The sequence below is a fragment of the Lynx canadensis genome, chromosome D3 (genome assembly GCF_007474595.2).
Source record: "Lynx canadensis isolate LIC74 chromosome D3, mLynCan4.pri.v2, whole genome shotgun sequence".
NCBI lineage: Eukaryota > Metazoa > Chordata > Mammalia > Carnivora > Felidae > Lynx > Lynx canadensis.
The window spans coordinates 12,759,065-12,776,017 of record NC_044314.2 but is presented as its reverse complement, the minus strand read 5'-3'; positions in this window follow the sequence as shown (position 1 = coordinate 12,776,017).

Sequence of the window (16,953 nt, the reverse complement as noted above, 5' to 3'; positions counted from 1 at the left end):
TGTACAATGAGATAATTTTCATCCTGGGTAAGCCCAGCTTCTTCACTTCATTAGTTTTTAATTAAACCTCTGTCTGATTAAGTTCTCCGTCTCTTTTCCACAACCTTTGCTTGTAAGATTTCCTTCGTTTGGTCCTTTAGCAGACTCCAGGCAGGGTGAAAAGCAATATTGTCTAATTACTGTCTGGAGCCTTCCTCATGCACATCATTTATTATTTTCGCTTAGAATGTAAACGTAAGATATGAATGTAAAAAATTATCAGAAAAGCAATTCAGTAGGAGAAGAATAGAATGTATGAAATATATAGAACATATAGAAACTGTGATGGGCCAGGACCCAGCAGAAAGCATGGACCTTTCCAGGGTACCCCGTTCTTCAACACATGCCCTGACAATGGATGAGAAGCTTTCCTGGGCTTCTGAACCTGATTCTGGGGTTTCTTAAGTTCAACCAAAGGGATGTCTCAGTTTCCTCCACCAACGACAGCAGAAGATGGTGACGACTGATCAGTCCTACAGCCAGGGGCTCCATGGGGCCCCTGCCCTGCGCTGGGCATATGGGGGCCCTCACTGGCTTACTCCCTGCTGCACCCCCTTGTAGGACAAGGGACATGCTCTCCAGAACCTACTCCCTTCTCCCCGTTTAGATTGTGTTCCAGACCTCTGAATTCTGGCCCCAAAGTTCCCAAGCTGCCTTTCATAACCTCTTCTCTGCTTGTCCTTCAGAAGGTGGATTCAGCTGCTGTTTGCCCACCCCCTGGCCAGAGAGGTAGCATGCGGGCAGTGGTCGTGTTTGTGTGTGTGTGTGTGTGTGTGTGTGTGTGTGTGTAAGGAACACGCACCGTGTGGTCCCTACCTGGTGCAAGCCCAAGCTGGCCATGAGAAGAGAAAACAGAAGATCCGCTGGTCTGAGGCTTTTGTCTGCACCCTCGTCCCAGCCTTGGCAACTGTTAGAGGTGGGTTATTACCAAGCACCCAAAGCTTGGGTCACCCAGTGGCTCAACTGGTTAAGGGTTCAACTCTTGATTTCAGCTCAGGTCATGATCCCGCAATTCAGGAGTTCAAGCTCCGTCTTGGGCTCTGCACTGACAGGATGGAGTCAGTTTGGGATTCTTGCTCTCCTTCTGTGTCTGCCCCTCCCCCATTCATGCTGTATCTCTCTCTCTCTTTCTCTCTCTAAATAATAATAAATAAATAAATAACTTAAAACAAGAAATGGTACCCAAAGCTTGATCACAACACCTGTCCGTGGGGCACAGCCCCCTCCCCCATACTTCCTCTAGAAGTTGAATTTAACCTTTCATTCACTCACTGTCTTCCTTCATTTCTTATTTATGGAGCAAATTTATTCAGCGGCACTATGAGCTTCTGCAGTCTGGAATGGAGGGACAATGCCCAGAAATACAGGAGCAACGCCGGGAAGATGTGGGCTCCTGGAGACCAGGGAAAGATGGATTTTCCGAAGAAGGAAATAGCCGGCGGGGACATTGTCACAGAGTCTCATGATGTGAAGACTGAAGGGTGCTCTCAGGGGCTGTGTGGGACGAGGGCCAATGGGTCTTTCCCGAGAGGGTTCCAGTGAAACAAATGGCAGAAGGAGAAATGAAGTCAGAGGCTGCTGAAAACTGAGCAGGGAAGGAGGCTTTGCAAATGGTAGGTAAAGGTTACTTCGAGGATTGTTTTCTGAGAAGGGTTATGGGACGATAGTGCAGTGATGGTGGGGGTGGATGTGGGATTAAGGCAGACAGGTTTCCAAATGGGAGAGATCCATGTTCCAAAGAAACCGAGATCCTAGGCCCAACGATGCGCGGCATACAGCCCTTGCCTTTGTATGGGGCTCAAGCCTTGTACAACACGTTTTATTTCAGCAACACAATGTCTGGCTTCAGGTTTAGCAGCAGGGCCATTTTTAGACAGCTAATCAATACGACCACACCACCCCCCCCACCTTCTGATTATGTAACTATCCACAGGGCTATTCCAAGAACAACTGGGTTGAGCTCCGCTCTCCCCACATTTAGCTTGGTGGCGTTCTATTCCCTAAGGAGACTTCTCTTGCTCCCTAAATTTTAATTTATTAACTGTTTCACCTGAAAGCAATCACCCTTGCAGTCAATTCCCCAAATAAAACATCTGCCTTTTCAATTCAGACAGCTATACATGAAGAAATACACCAGGGGAGCAGAATTATGTTCTCTTTTAGAAAGTAGAGATGTTTACAAAGACATGCCTCTGACACCAGCTGCCTGGTCTGCATGGCGAATGAGCCGGCGTTGGCGCAGGAGAGGAGGCGAGTGCATTAGCGGCTGTTCCTCCGGCTCACCTGTGCAGATGGGGGGCCGCTCTTGGCCATGACCCTCCCTCCTGTATTAATTGACCTTTTACAGAGGCTACTTGAGACCTGCAAGCTCTGAGGTCCTTCGTTCTCACAGAGCTCTGTTTTCCTGCAACATCTATTTGCATGACATTTGTGCCTTTACTATGCTTTCAAATCATGCATCTCCTGAGGCCTTAAGATGCCATTCTGCCAGTCTGTTAAGAAGGCTGCAGAAGGGGGTGATAGTCATGCTAACTTTTCCTCAAGCCTTGTTCTAAGTACAGAAGTCTGGGGGCCAATGTGGCTGAACATCTTACACCAGGTGATACTTTTATCCTTCGTAAGAGGTGTGCATGAGGCTGACACTGAGGAAAATATACTCTTTATACACAGCCTTTAGCTCTTCTTTTTTCCTCGGTATTTGAGCCCTTTGGAGGTTTGGATTTTAGCCATTGCTTGCAAGCAAAGCTGGCGGAGACCCTGGGTAACGGAAACAACAGAGTTCCATGGGTTTTGTCTGTTTCCAAACGGGGCCGTCTATAATTACTAGCCCTGTTTTCACAGGAGAAAGTGCAGACCCGGGTCCCGGGGCTCCCAGGAACTGCTTTCTGTCTGCCACATGTGTACCTGTACTTCTCTCACCAGACACGTGAGCAGGGGACAGACAAGCCTCTGAAGTGGTGTCTCTTTTTTTTTTTTTTTGTAAAAGAAAAAAAAAAAAGATTATTGTAGTGATTCACCACCCAAATAGCCTACGCAATAATCGACAAGGCAAAGAAAGAATGGAAAATTTTGGGGAGCAGAGGTGTCTCAGGGAATGTTGGGCAGGAGAGACTAGAGAAAACCATCTGTGCCAAAAAGGGTCTAGATGAGGCCCACCTATCTGAAGCTTCACATTATGTCATCATGCCTTGTAAAATCATCACAGGACTCGGCAAGGTACAAATCCACAGGTTCACAGGACTCTTTGCAGGGAATAAAGGCACTGGTTTCGAAGCAAAACTCTACCTGACCCATTGCGGAGGGAAACCAGAAAAGCATGCTGTCATCTTATATAACAGAAGCAACATGGGGTTTATGTGGTAGGTGAAACAAAGGAGCTAGTTCTAGGTGTGATAGGAAAAAAAGAGGGGGAGGAGGGGAAACACACGACTTTGGCTGTTGGTTCAGTCGGTAACTGCTTAACAACAGGTGCGGTTGAAAAACATCACCACCTCCCAGGGTAGACATGTTTTACAGCTGTAAGTCATCCGAAGTTTCACAGTTTCCCTACGTGTGTTCTACTTTAATAATTTCTTAAAGTTTCATAACATTTCAAATGTATCCAAAGATGTGTCTTAGGGGCGCCTGGGGGCTCAGTTGGTTAAGCATCTGACTCTGGGATTTGGCTCAGGTCATGATCCTGTGGTTTCGTGAGTTCAATCTCCGCATCAGGCTCTGCACTGGCAGCGAGAAGCTTGCTTGGGATTCTCTCTCCCTCTCTCTGCTCCTGCCCCACTCATGCTCTCTCTGTCTCTCTCAAAATATATAAATAAACTTTAAAAAAAATTAAAAAAAAAACCCATGTTTCTTAAAGAGTTATTTTTCAGATAGGAAAGAGAAGTGCCATAGTCAACAAATCTGAAACAAAGGGACTTACCTCCTTCCAATGAATTCGGAAAGCTCAACTGAGAGGTTCTATAACTTCTGATAAATGACAGAACACCCTCAGACTTCATCTCGCTTGTTATCTTTGCCTCAAATTGATTAGTCAGAGAATAGGCAATTTGTTTAGTGCCGTGGGTCATAGATACTCTACCTGCCTCGGCTTTCTCATCAGCGCAGGGAAGGCAATTTACAAAGCATTACCTGAATAAATCAAGTATTTTGGACCCAAGTGACTCCTTCATCATTTCTGTGCTAGACTGAATATTTGCGTCCCCTAATTTCTTATGTTGAAACCTCATCGCCAATGTGATGGCACGTGGAGGTGGGGCCGTTGGGAGGTGATCAGGTCATGGAGGTAGAGCCCCATGAATGAGATTAGTGCTCTCATCAAAGGGACCCCAGAGAGTTCTCTCATTCCTTCCATCGTGTGAGGGCACAGTGAGGACACCTGTCTATGAACCAGGAAGTGGGCTCTCATCAAACACTGAGTCTGCAGGCACTCAGGGATTTTTCAGCTTCCAGAACTGTGAGAAATAAATTTCTTTTGTTTATAAGCTGCCTGGTCTATGGTAATTTTTTTATAGCAGCCTGAACTAAGACGGCTTTCCTTTAATTAAAGATAATTTTCTTTTCAAAGGAGACTTATGCTTCCGATTTCATATTTTCTGTCTCAGAGAGGTGGCTTGCACTATTTATATTCCCGAATAAACCAATGATGGCTTATGTTGTGTCCCCTCCAGAGCCCAGGGGCTGCTTCTTTGGGCGACAGTCTGGAATGCAGCCCTAGACCCTTGTCTTTCACTATCACTTCACATTAAGAAATGGGCATTGAGAGGTGCCTGGGTGGCTCAGTCTGTTAAGCGTCCGACTTTGGCTCAGGTCATGATCTCATGGTTCATGAGTTTGAGCCCCATGTTGGGCTCTGTGCTGACGGCTCAGAGCCTGGAGCCTGCTTTCGATTCTGTGTTTCCCTCTCTCTCTGCCCTTCCCCCACTTGCACTCTCTCTCTCTCTCTCTCTCTCAAAAATAAACATGAAAAAAAAGAAGAAATGGTACCCTGAGATAGCCATTCATGGGAGAAGGAATTGGTTTACCTCTGTGAAGGAACGTTGGGGTACAAACTCAAGGCAAGTTACAGGTAGAGAATATAGGAATTTTGGAGTAACTTTCTTGAGAAATCTGTTACTTTTCTACTTCCAATTTTATTTTTCCTCCAAACAAGTCAGATTCCTTCTGTGCTAGTCCCATCCGCACTGAATCCATAGCATTAAGGGAAAAGTGCACGTTTAATCTTGACCTCTACTAGATTCCAAGTTCCGTGAAGGCAGAGGATGATTTTGTTCTTGTTTATTTTGTTATTCTCAGATAATATATCCAGCACATTTTAAAGTGCTCAATAAATCACTTGCTGAATTAGGGCACCTGGGTGGCTCAGTTGGTTAAGCGTCTGACTCTTGACGTAGACTCAGGTCATGATCTCACAGTTCATGAGTTCAAGCCGTATATCGGGCTCCGCACTAATGGCACAGAACCTGCCTGAGATTCTGTCTCCCTCTGCCCCTCCCCTGCTTGCTCGTTGTCCCTCAAATCAAATAAAAATAATCTGAAAAAAATAATTTGCTGAATCTCAATGAAGCAAGCACTTTTTTTCTTAGAATATTGGACCTTGGACATTAAAAAAAAAAAAAAAACTACTCGTTCATCTGTTTTAAGCTCTGTGTATGCTAATTCCAACATCTCTATCCTGTCTGGTTTGTTTCTATTGACTGTTCCTCCCTCCCCAATTTATGGATCATATCGTTTTGCTTCCTTGCTTGTTTGTGATTTTTGATTGTGTGTTCGACTCTGGAGCCTAGGCTGGATTTTGTTCTCTTCTTCTAAATAATGTTGAGTTTTGTTCTGTCAGACAATTAATTTCCTGCAGATCAGCTCAATTCTTTCAGGGCTTGTTGTTGAAGCTCTAAAATGAATCTAGGAGAGGCTGATCATCAGTTTATGTGGTGGTGTTCCTTTATGCCTGCCTCACTTCTTGGTCAAATTATTTCACTACTACGACCTTTGGTTTCTTTATCTCAAAATGGGGTTAATAATGTAGTAGACAGAATAATGCATCTCCTAAAGATGTCCACAACCAAATCCCCTGAACCTGTGAATATGTTACTATGATAGGGTTGAATTAAAAATCTTGACATGGGGAGATTATCCTGGGTTATCTGAGTGGGCCCCATTGTAACACGAGGCCCTTTAAAAGGAAAGGGAGGGGCGCCTGGGTGGCTCAGTCGGTTAACATCCGACTTTGGCTCAGGTCACGATCTCATGGTTCGTGGGTTCAAGCCCCGTGTCGGGCTCTGTGCTGACAGCTCAGAGCCTGGAGCCCGCTTCGGATTCTGTGTCTCCCTCTGTCTCTCTGCTCTGTCCCTCTCGTGCTCTGTTTCTCTCTGTCTCTCAAAAATAAACATTAAATTTTTTTTTTAAAGGGAAAGGGAAGGAAATGTGTTGAGGGAGGCATAGGTCCATAAGGATGCAAGGGAACAGGCCACGAGTCAAGGAATGCGGGTGACCTCTAGGAACCAGAAAAGGCTTCTCCCAAAGCCTGCAGAACAGAGGGTAGCCCTGTTAACATTGTGATTTCAGGAGTCCTGACCTCCATGGATCTGGGATAATAAATTTGTATTGTTTTAAGCCACTGAAGTTGTGATGAAGCCACTGAGCTTGTGACAATTTGTTGCAGCAGCAATAGGAAAGAAATACAAATGCAGAAAAGGTTAGAGATGGTGCATGTTACGCATTGGTGGATGATTGTGCTTCTGAGCCCGGGGGTAGAGCGCCATGGCCTGAAAGCTTTGGCCGTATTTACAAAAGTAATAAAGGCATGGATATATACATAGCATTTTATCGTTTCCAAAGCTACTCAGTGAACACTATTGAATTTCAACCTCAGAAGGGAATCAGCGTAAGCCAGAAATATAAGTAAGTATAGAGCTTAAAATTGTAGACATAACTAAAAAATCCCCAATTTTACACATGAAGGAACCACGGTTTCTGGAGATTTTGACCTCCTTCCACAGTTGCAAGAGGAATAAGAATGAAATCTGAAATTGCATGTCTGGATTCTGAATTCAGGATCTTCTACTCACTTCTATGCTTCCGCTGTTCCTGTTTGTGATGAAAGCCTGGTCGGTAGCTTCCTTTTCGTTTGCACCTCTTCTTTTTTGGGGAAGGTAAAATTCAAAGACAAAGGCCACAGCCTCTGTCTCCCTTTCTTCTCTCTATCCCAACCCTAAGTCCTAACAAAAGTTCTCTTAGTGGGTTTTTTTTTTTTTAATTTTTTCTTCCAGGTTTCTTTTTCCCCCCTTGGAAACCTTTCTAACACTTAAACAGTAACCTTCCTTCTTTAATGCTATTCCTTCATGATTAAGTATGGCAGAGTGGCAGAATACAAAATAGCCAGTCTGGCTTCTGTTCTGTTGCTTCCTTGCTACATTTGTGGAACAATTCATTCAACCTTACTCAGCGTCAGCCTCCCCCTCTGAAAGTCCAATGGCATTAGCTATGTTACTCTGAAATGTTATTTTCAGAATAACAGCTTCAAATGGTCAGAAAGCTTTTAAAACATTCTGCTTCCATTTAAATGCATGTTTCAAACCAGGCTTCCAAATGTCCAGTGATTCAAAAACACCTTTAGGTAATATCCTCAAAGTAAATTCCAGCCACTGATTGACAGAAATGAACTCCTAGGGTGTTGAAATATACATCTACTCTTTATTGCCACATCCACTCAAGCCCTTCACAATGTGGAGTCAAATCTGTTAGAATAGCCCTTTGGACATGTTTGTCTTGTTGGATTCAGGATGTATTCATTTCTGGCTGCCAAGGGTGTACTTTGCTTCCCTTTAGGGTGCTGAGTTTGAACTGACATCTGTTACAGATACTGCCTGACTAACGAAGCCTTTTTATTTTCTTAAAGCATGATGTGACCCAGAGAAGCTCGCGGATGAAAAAAAAAGGAAGAGAAATAAAATAAGAAAGACCAAGATTTCGCACCCAAATACATTTTTAAAGGGATGCCTGATGCATATTTTTCATTATAGTTTGAGAACGTGAAGCCCAGACCCAACGTCCTGTTCACCCTGACGTCAGGATTTCTGCAGGGGCCGCCTCCCGTCGCCCCGCTGGGATCCTTGACTGTGACTTACCTGCTCTGTCCACTGTTAACAGGGAAGATCAGAGGCTTGAGATCTTTTATGAGTTTCCCCTGAGGGAGAGCGTGGCTAGTTATGCAGAGTAAATTAAACAGCCTGAGATATACAAAAAGGCTATCACCGTTGTGATGAGTCCATTTAGGGTGGCAAATCTGATTTCAGAAGCAGCGCAGTGTTGTGAAGTCAGAGGTTAATCTTCCCCTGAGTAACACTCCCTTCACGTGAACACCAAGGTGAGTAATGATTGGCTGAGGTGGTAAGGAGCAACAGGAAAACAGCTTCTCTCTAAGGCCTCACCTCTGGACTCTATTTTTTAGACTCATTTCAAATATTTAGGGTCCAGGTAGACCACTTCATCCCAGATAGAAAAGACTAGTGAATGTCTGGAGACAAAAAAGGTGATCGCGATAGTTGTCATGGACTGTGGCCCACACTAGTCTATTCTTTTTAATTGTATCACACGTGTTCACGTGTCATCCCCAGAAATGACATCTTGAGGTGATGGAGAAACCCTTGTTGTAAAGATGAGGAAACTGAGGGCTAGAAGTGTTAAGGAACTTGGCTGAAATTTCCAAGACAATCAATGGGAGGGTCTTAAAAGTATTTGAACTCTGAATCTTCTGCCATACTTGCTGCAAAATAATATCATCACCATAAAACGCTTGAAAAAAAACTTTTTATGGACCTCTGCAAGATCACTCGATAGAAAGCGCAATATAATATCAACTTTATCCTTTTATAGTCAATGCGTTTTCCTTACCGACATACCACAGGTCAGGTGGAACTGAAAAATATGTCAAGATATAATGGTATCATCCAGGCATTAGCGTAGTATTTCTTTTATATCCAAGTTGATTTCTAAGGTGTCCGTTTAAATCCCTGAAGGTGCGGACTCAGCCTGGTTTGCATTGTGTTGCTGACTTAATAATAAGTGAACGGGACAGTCACAGGTTCTAACCACACCGTAGGAGTGATGATTCACTTGGCCATCTATAAATGCTTAACACACAGCATTTAACTTTTCAAGGAAACACCGCATTGGAATAAATGCTACTTTGACGGAGCAAATAACAGAATCCAGATTGGCAGATGAGGCAGTGTTTGTATGTCTCATCTAAGGGATTCTCTCTCAGCAACCTGGGCTCCCTGGCACGCACTGGAGGAGAGAACAGACTCGACTGGTCACCCAACTAGCCTTCGCTTTGGAAACTCAAGGAGGCAAAGAATGAGGACCAATGCAGCGAATGTCACCGGGAGGCTTTTCAGAGGTCCAACACTAAGACGGCACGGGCCCTGGGAAGCAACTATGAGAGCAAACTGAAATCCCAGGCAGCAGCCACAGGATGGGGTAACGGTACAGATTTGGGCAAGCGTGCAGATTCTGGAAAAGTAAAAGGAAGGGGAAGGAAGCTTTGGTCACATGACAAAGAATCATCTGTCTATGTGAAATTTCATTCATCCATACATATAGACAGTAATTGCTCTCGGCACCCCCACTTTGAATGCAGAGAACCCAAAGCACAAGGTTATGGAGGTGCTGGACAGAGTGGGAGAATAAAATATTGCCTCTAGCCTCACTTTGCTAGAGGAGGCTAACATGCAAAGGGGCGACTGTAGCGTGACTTTATTGCTATTATTAACGGAGGGGGAAACAGTGATGCTCACGTCCAGAACAGCAACAATGTACTCTGATTGCTGAGTTCAAACGGTTGGATTAACAAAATCACCTTTGACCTGGATTTTGAGGAAGAACGTTATTTTGATTGACACAAGAGAAACAGAGACAAGAAAATAAAGATCATTCCAGAGAGAAAGTGGGACATGGGAAAACATGAGAGTGATGACAAGAAACAGAGTGTTTATCCCTTCTGAGAATCTTATTGAAAAAATAGAAACACTCCCCGCCCCCAATGCGCATATATATGCCCACCCAAAGTATACTGCATCATTTTAGGGGCATTATTGTCTTTTCTTAAACTAGATTTACCATTTCTGTCAAGATGACACTTTGCAGGATGAATCAGCCCTTCAGATGCTAGCACTGACTACCATCTGAGGTGGGCACGGTTAGTTTGCTCCTGAAGCCCACGCCAATGCATTTATGTTGACCGCACGGCAGCTTTAGATGGAGAGAGCACCTCCTAGACAGAAATCATTTTTCAAATTCAGTGTAATATTTCTTCCCATGAGGGAATTTTATGTCTTTTTTTTGTTTTGTTTTTTGTTTCTTTAATTCCTCTCTGTTCACTTTGGGGATAACTGTTTGCAATTGTAATATGTGCAAACCCAACGTCTGCCTCCAAGTGAGCTCCTGTGTTCACTAGTCAATGAAGCAATGAAGCATTTGAAATGCGAGAACATTTCTCAAAACGTTGTTGCTTGTTAATAATTCTTCATGCTCGGAATGTCGCATCTCTTGCACCGTGAGCCTATTAATCTTGAAAATAACACAAGTTACAACGGTTCTCATTATGCGCCGTGAAGGAATACAATAGAAAAGTGGAGTGAGAAGGGAATTCAGTCAACGGTCTCTTGTTGGAATCCTTCAGGCAAATATTTCGGGGAGTGGATCTCACTCAAGGAATGAAGGATTTTATTAAAATAATATTTTATTTATTGGATTAAAAACTTAGACTGCCAGTCTCTGGAAGAAAGCTTATTCTGAAAAATCAATAAGATAAAGTATTAATCTAGTAGAAAAATGAAGTTGGCCCATCACCACACGAGAAGATATTCATCGTCGCCAGTAATTGAAAATAGTTTAAAAAAACCCACAAAAAAACAAAAAAAGGAAATGCCCTTTTCTTTACCTAAATTCCAAGCCTGAAAAATGAAGGGCAATAATACCTAGCACTTTGTTAGGGAGGGTAAAACAAAGAGTACAAGTTGGTATAAGTTTTCTGGAGGGCAATTTGGTATATTATGCCAAAATGTAAAGAAAAAGAAATCATGTATCGGTTTAGCAACTCCTCTTTCTAAAATTTATCTCCAGGAAGTATTATATATTTGTAAATACAGTTGTACAGAAATGGTCACTGTGAAAATGTGAAACCTATTGAAAAATTGAAAACTAACTAAATTTCCTAAAACAGGATTGATCTACGTATGTTACATGGGTCTGTGTAGAAGCTGCCATCCTTAAATATGATATATTGACATATTTGTATATCACATATTCATATACATGTAGTATTGTCATAGAAAGAAGCTTATAACATTCAGTGGGAAAATTGTCAATTGAAGAATATTTGTGACCAAAATTATGAGTATGAGCTGTTAAAAATTATATTTATATATATTTTACAGAGAAAGGTTTGGGAGGCATATGCAACAGAAACCCAACAGTTGTTACCTCTGGATAGTAGGATTTTAAGTAACTTGTTTCTATTTGCTTATCTGCTTTTTCTCAGCTTTTTCAATTAACACGTGTTATTGCTATAATACAAAATATGGACATATATAGCATGACAACAAAAAGAAAAGCGGAGCTCATTTAATGTTTTATTGCATAACCTGGATATAGATGCAATTTTAAGTGTGAATGTTTTTAAGCTCGTTTTTCTTCATCCTTCACTCAACATTCACTCCCCCTCCCTCTGCCCCTGTGTGTAAGGGAAACACTCTACTAGATGAAGTAAACTAGATGAGCAGATGTGGATGAAAAGTCCATGAAAAATTCCATGTGCAGAAGCTATGGACCAAATCTACAATGGCATATTGGCCAATTCAAGACTCAATTAACAGAAAATTTGCAATCTGGTCAAAATAAATGTTCAAATAAAATGGTAATATGCCTTATACTGCCTCATAACAAAAAATGAAATTTCATAAAAGAGATGAATAGAAGGAATTATTTTAAAATTTCAACTTTTCCTCCGACTCTCAGTGGGGCCCGAGAATAATTGTAATGATAGCACACAGGTGTAATTTCATACATAAATCAAATCATGGGGCTCCTGGGTGGCTCAGTCAGTTAGGCGTCTAACTTCAGCTCAGGTCGTGATCTCACAGTCTGTGCGTTCAAGCCCTGCATCAGGCTCTGTGCTGACAGCTCAGAGCTTGGAACCTGTTTCAGATTCTGTGTCTCCCTCTCTCTCTGCCCCTCCTCCTCTCACACTCCATCTCTCTCTCTCTCTCAAAAATAAATAAACATTAAAAAAATGAAAAATAAATAAATCAAATCATGCCCCACCCGTGTCACAGAAGGAAGCAGTGCCTCTGTGGCCCTGGGTCTAGCGAACTAATGGCAATCAGGCTTCAGTCCCTTCACTGTGTCATTCACCAGGCATGTATGAAATGCCTCTGAGCGGTAACAGTACAGTTTTAGACCCTGGAGGAGGATTAACATCATGGTCATGGTCATTGTCATCATGGAGTTTGGAAACTGGAACTAAGACTTATTCGTGGAACGGTTAAGTAGCAATGAAGAGGTGTATGTTCTTACACATCTAGACCACTCATGCAGTGACTTAGCTAATAGCTAGGGAAGCACATGGAAGAGGTTTTTCTGATGTTACTGCGTTTTAGGATGTAGAACAGAGGGGAGAAAGGCCAGTCCAAAAAGAACGAACGTGGTCATGTGAAAAGTGTGACATTTCCTGTTTAAAGTATTTCTTAGTTTAGTTTTGCGGGAATGCATGTGTGCAAAGCTCCAAATTTAATGTCGGCAAAGCTTACTCTTCTCTCGGACTTTGGAATTGAAAGGTAGAAAACTGGCATGCAGGGATAAAAGGGAATGTAAACAGTTGACTTTAAGATGGAGTATTTACTCTTGTCATGTTTTATTTATTCATTAAACACATTATCAATGACTGCCATGTCCCAGGAAGTACTCAGTGCACTGGCACTACATGGGAAACAGAACAGACACAGTTTTCCCCTCCTGTAAAATCATTAAGAATACAGTTATGATATAACTTTTATGACGAATTGATCTTTCACTCTGTATACATACAAAGGCAGCTTATTAGTACCCACATCCATTAAAATGAGGTTAAAAAATAATGAAAAATAGGGGCACCTGGGTGGCTCAGTCTGTTAAGCGTCCAACTCTTGATTTCCGCTCAGGTCACGATCTCACGGTTCAGGAGTTCGAGCACCGTAGAGGGCTCTGCGCTGACAATGTGGAGACTGCTTGGGATTCTTTCTCTCTCTCACTCTCTCTCTATCCCTACCCTGTTCGCACTCTCTCTCTCAAAATACACAAACTTAAAAGAAACAATTAGAACTACAATCTACATTGTAATGTCTCTCGAGTGAGTCCATGATAGAAACAATAAATATTAATGTAGATTTTTAAGATTTATATAGATTCTTCACAGGAATCTTTCCATTAGTCAGATACAGTGGGGTGACTGGTTTCAACTTTTTCTTAATGGACCCAAAGTAAGAAATATGTTTTATATCAAGTCTTGGTATACACAGACAAACAGGAAACAAAAGTTTCCCAAGGAAAGTAAAATAAATAAAGAAGTGAAATTACCAAGTGTGTAGAAAAGATGAACTATGTAATAGATGGTATTGGGACAACTGTGTGGTACATATAGAAAAGAATAAATCTGTCCTTCCTTCACACTATACATAGAAATCAACCGTAATAATATTAGAGAGCTAATTGAAAAATGAAAAATTTGACGTTCTAATTTAGAGGAAAATATATGAGCTAACCTTGAGCTGTGAAAGATGTCTTACACAATATAGGAAGACACACACCCTAAGGCAGAGAATAAATAGTTAAAGTGAAAGTGAGCAAACCTCCATCTATCAAATGGTCAAATGGAAAAAGAAAGCCAAACGTTTTCATTTCATATAAGTGGCAAGAGCTAAAAAGCCTACTGTGTTAAGAGTTCTTCAAATTAAACAACAACAACAGCAACACATTCAATGAGGAAATGACGAAGGAATATGAGCAGGAGATTAACATAAAAAAAATTCTCAACATCCGATAAATACCTTAAAAAGATGCTCCCCGGGGCGCCTGGGTGGCTCAGTCGGTTAAGCGCCCGACTTCGGCTCAGGTCACGATCTCAGTTCATGAGTTCAAGCCCCACGTTGAGCTCTGTGCTGACAGCTCAGAGCCTGGAGCCTGCTTTGGATTCTGTCGCCCTGTCTCTCTCTCTGCTCCATCCCCGCTCACACTCTGTCTCTTTCTCTCAAAAATGAATAAAAACATTAAAAAATTAAAAAAAAAATAAAATAAAAAGATGCTCCCCTTCACTACTGGCCAAACGCAGTGAAATGCCATTTCACAACCGTCAGGCTGATAAAGTGAATTTCATAGTCCAGATATTGGTTAGAATGTGGCATCTGTGAGTTCTCATATACTGTTGCTGGACATGGAAATCATACAATCCATTTGGGGAACAATTTGGCAAAATATAATGCTAGAGGTGGTCTTGCATATATGTTTAAGTAGACCTATAAAAAAATGCTTTTTTGTACCATCGCAAAAGCAAACTGTGAGAAAAAAATCTAAATGTCTATCAACAGAAGAATGAATAATTAAATTATGGCATACTGAGCAAAGGAACACTAAGCAGAAGTTACAATCAACGAACTAAAGACACTTGCCTCATTGTAGGTAAATCTCACAAAATAATCCTGGGTGATCAAAGCAGATTACGTAAGAATCGTAAAGAGTAAGATGTGCATATTTCAAATATGCCCTGTTGTACTGTATTTACATGAGTAGGAACTTTTTTTTAATTTTTAATTTTTAATTTTTTAATTTTTATTTTTTAATTTTTTTTAAGTTTATTTATTTTTGAGACAGAGAGAGACACAGCATGAACGGGGGAGGGTCAGAGAGAGAGGGAGACACAGAATCGGAAGCAGGCTCCAGGCTCTGAGCCATCAGCCCAGAGACCGACGCAGGGCTCAAACTCACGGACCGCGAGATCGTGACCTGAGCTGAAGTCGGACGCTTAACCGACTGAGCCACCCAGGTGCCCCGGAACTTTTTTTTTTAAATAAATGCATGATAATGATAAGCCCAAATTCAGGCCAGAAGTCGCTGCTTGTGTTGGGGGACCTCAAAACCGCCCTTGGACTTGATGACTTCACAGAATGACTCAGATCACAGAAACGTTTTTATACTCACGGTTATGGTTTATTACACAGAGGAAGGGGACAGATTAAAATCAGCAAAGGGGCAAGCTGCGTGGGGAGAAGTCTAGGAGAATCCAGGTGCAAGCTTCACCATGTCTTCTCCTAGGGGGACCACACATATGGAGCAATGCCCAACAGAAAAGTTCACCTGAGTCTTGTCAGGTGCCTGAGACTCTAGCCCTCGGCTGCTCAGACTGAAGCCCCCAGAGCAAAAACAGGCCCTACTGATCAAACTGGTGCCACTCGATGAAAGATCTCAGCAACATAAAGGCTCTCTTATCAGGTAGACTCTTCCAAGGGCTCCGAGCTCATCTCCCGGGAGTTAGCCGAGGGCCAATCCCGAAGACGGGCTTTCCTTGAGAATGTGCAGATTTGGAGCAACCCCACTTCCGTGGGTTGACCCCTTCTCGTACACTTCTGGGGAGGTAGGCTGCGGCCAAGATCCGCAAAAAGTACACAAGGAGCTTCAAGGTGAAATGTAATTCATTTCTTAAGCTGAGGGTAGGTGTGTTTATGGGTGTCAATTATATCATTCTCTAGATATTTTTATACTTAAAATTTTTTTTTAATGTTTATTTATTTGTGAGAGAGAGAGACACAGAATGTGAGTAGGGGAGGGGCAGAGAGACAGAATCCAAAGCAGACTCCAGGCTTGGAGCTGTCAGCACAGAGCCTGACGTGGGGCCCAAACTCATGAACTCGTGAGATCATGACCTGAGCTGAAGTCGGATGCTTAACTGACTGAGCCACCCAGGCGCTTCTAGACATTTTTATGCTTAACTGCATAAAATTACAAAAAGAAAGTCAACGTACTAGGAGAGTATCACTTTATCTAAGTTTGTCTAAAAGTAGTTAAGATAAATGCTTTCAGAATCATAAATTATAATAGAGTTTTTACAAAAGATAAAGTCATAAAATATGTTTGGTTTTGGGCTGGGAGTCGTCCACCCTATCAAAGACTACATCGTATTAATGAAAATAATGTCAGAACTTTTCTCTCGATGTGCATGCTTTTTCATTTTGTTTTCTTTTTCTTTTTTTTTTTTTTTTCAACGTTTATTTATTTTTGGGACAGAGAGAGACAGAGCATGAACGAGGGAGAGGCAGAGAGAGAGGGAGACACAGAATCGGAAACAGGCTCCAGGCTCTGAGCCATCAGCCCAGAGCCTGACGCGGGCTCGAACTCACGGACCGCGAGATCATGACCTGGCTGAAGTCGGACGCTTAACCAACTGCGCCACCCAGGCGCCCCTTCATTTTGTTTTCAAGATAGGGAAAAAAATCACAACACTATTTTCAATATCTAGGTGGCAATCTTTGTCAGGTTCTCCCGATTTTATACAAATCCAAATTATGACATATTTTCCAAATATATCATAATGATTTTTGCCCTTGTCTTTTGTGTACTACTGCTTTGATTGTCTTCCTTCGATGGTCCTCCTTTACTCCACACTACGACTCCTGCTTCGCCGTTAAGACTCCGCATGGCCATGGCCGTCTCTGTGAGCAGTTCCATTACCACTACTCCACCAGGAACTGCGAGTGTCCACTGAGTGCTTCACAAGCACTGAACACTTCAATCCTCACAACACCCAGTGAGGCACATGGTGTCATTTCCATTTCATCAGTGAAGGAAACTTAGCCAAGGTCGCACAATTCCTAACTGGAGTGTGGGGACTGG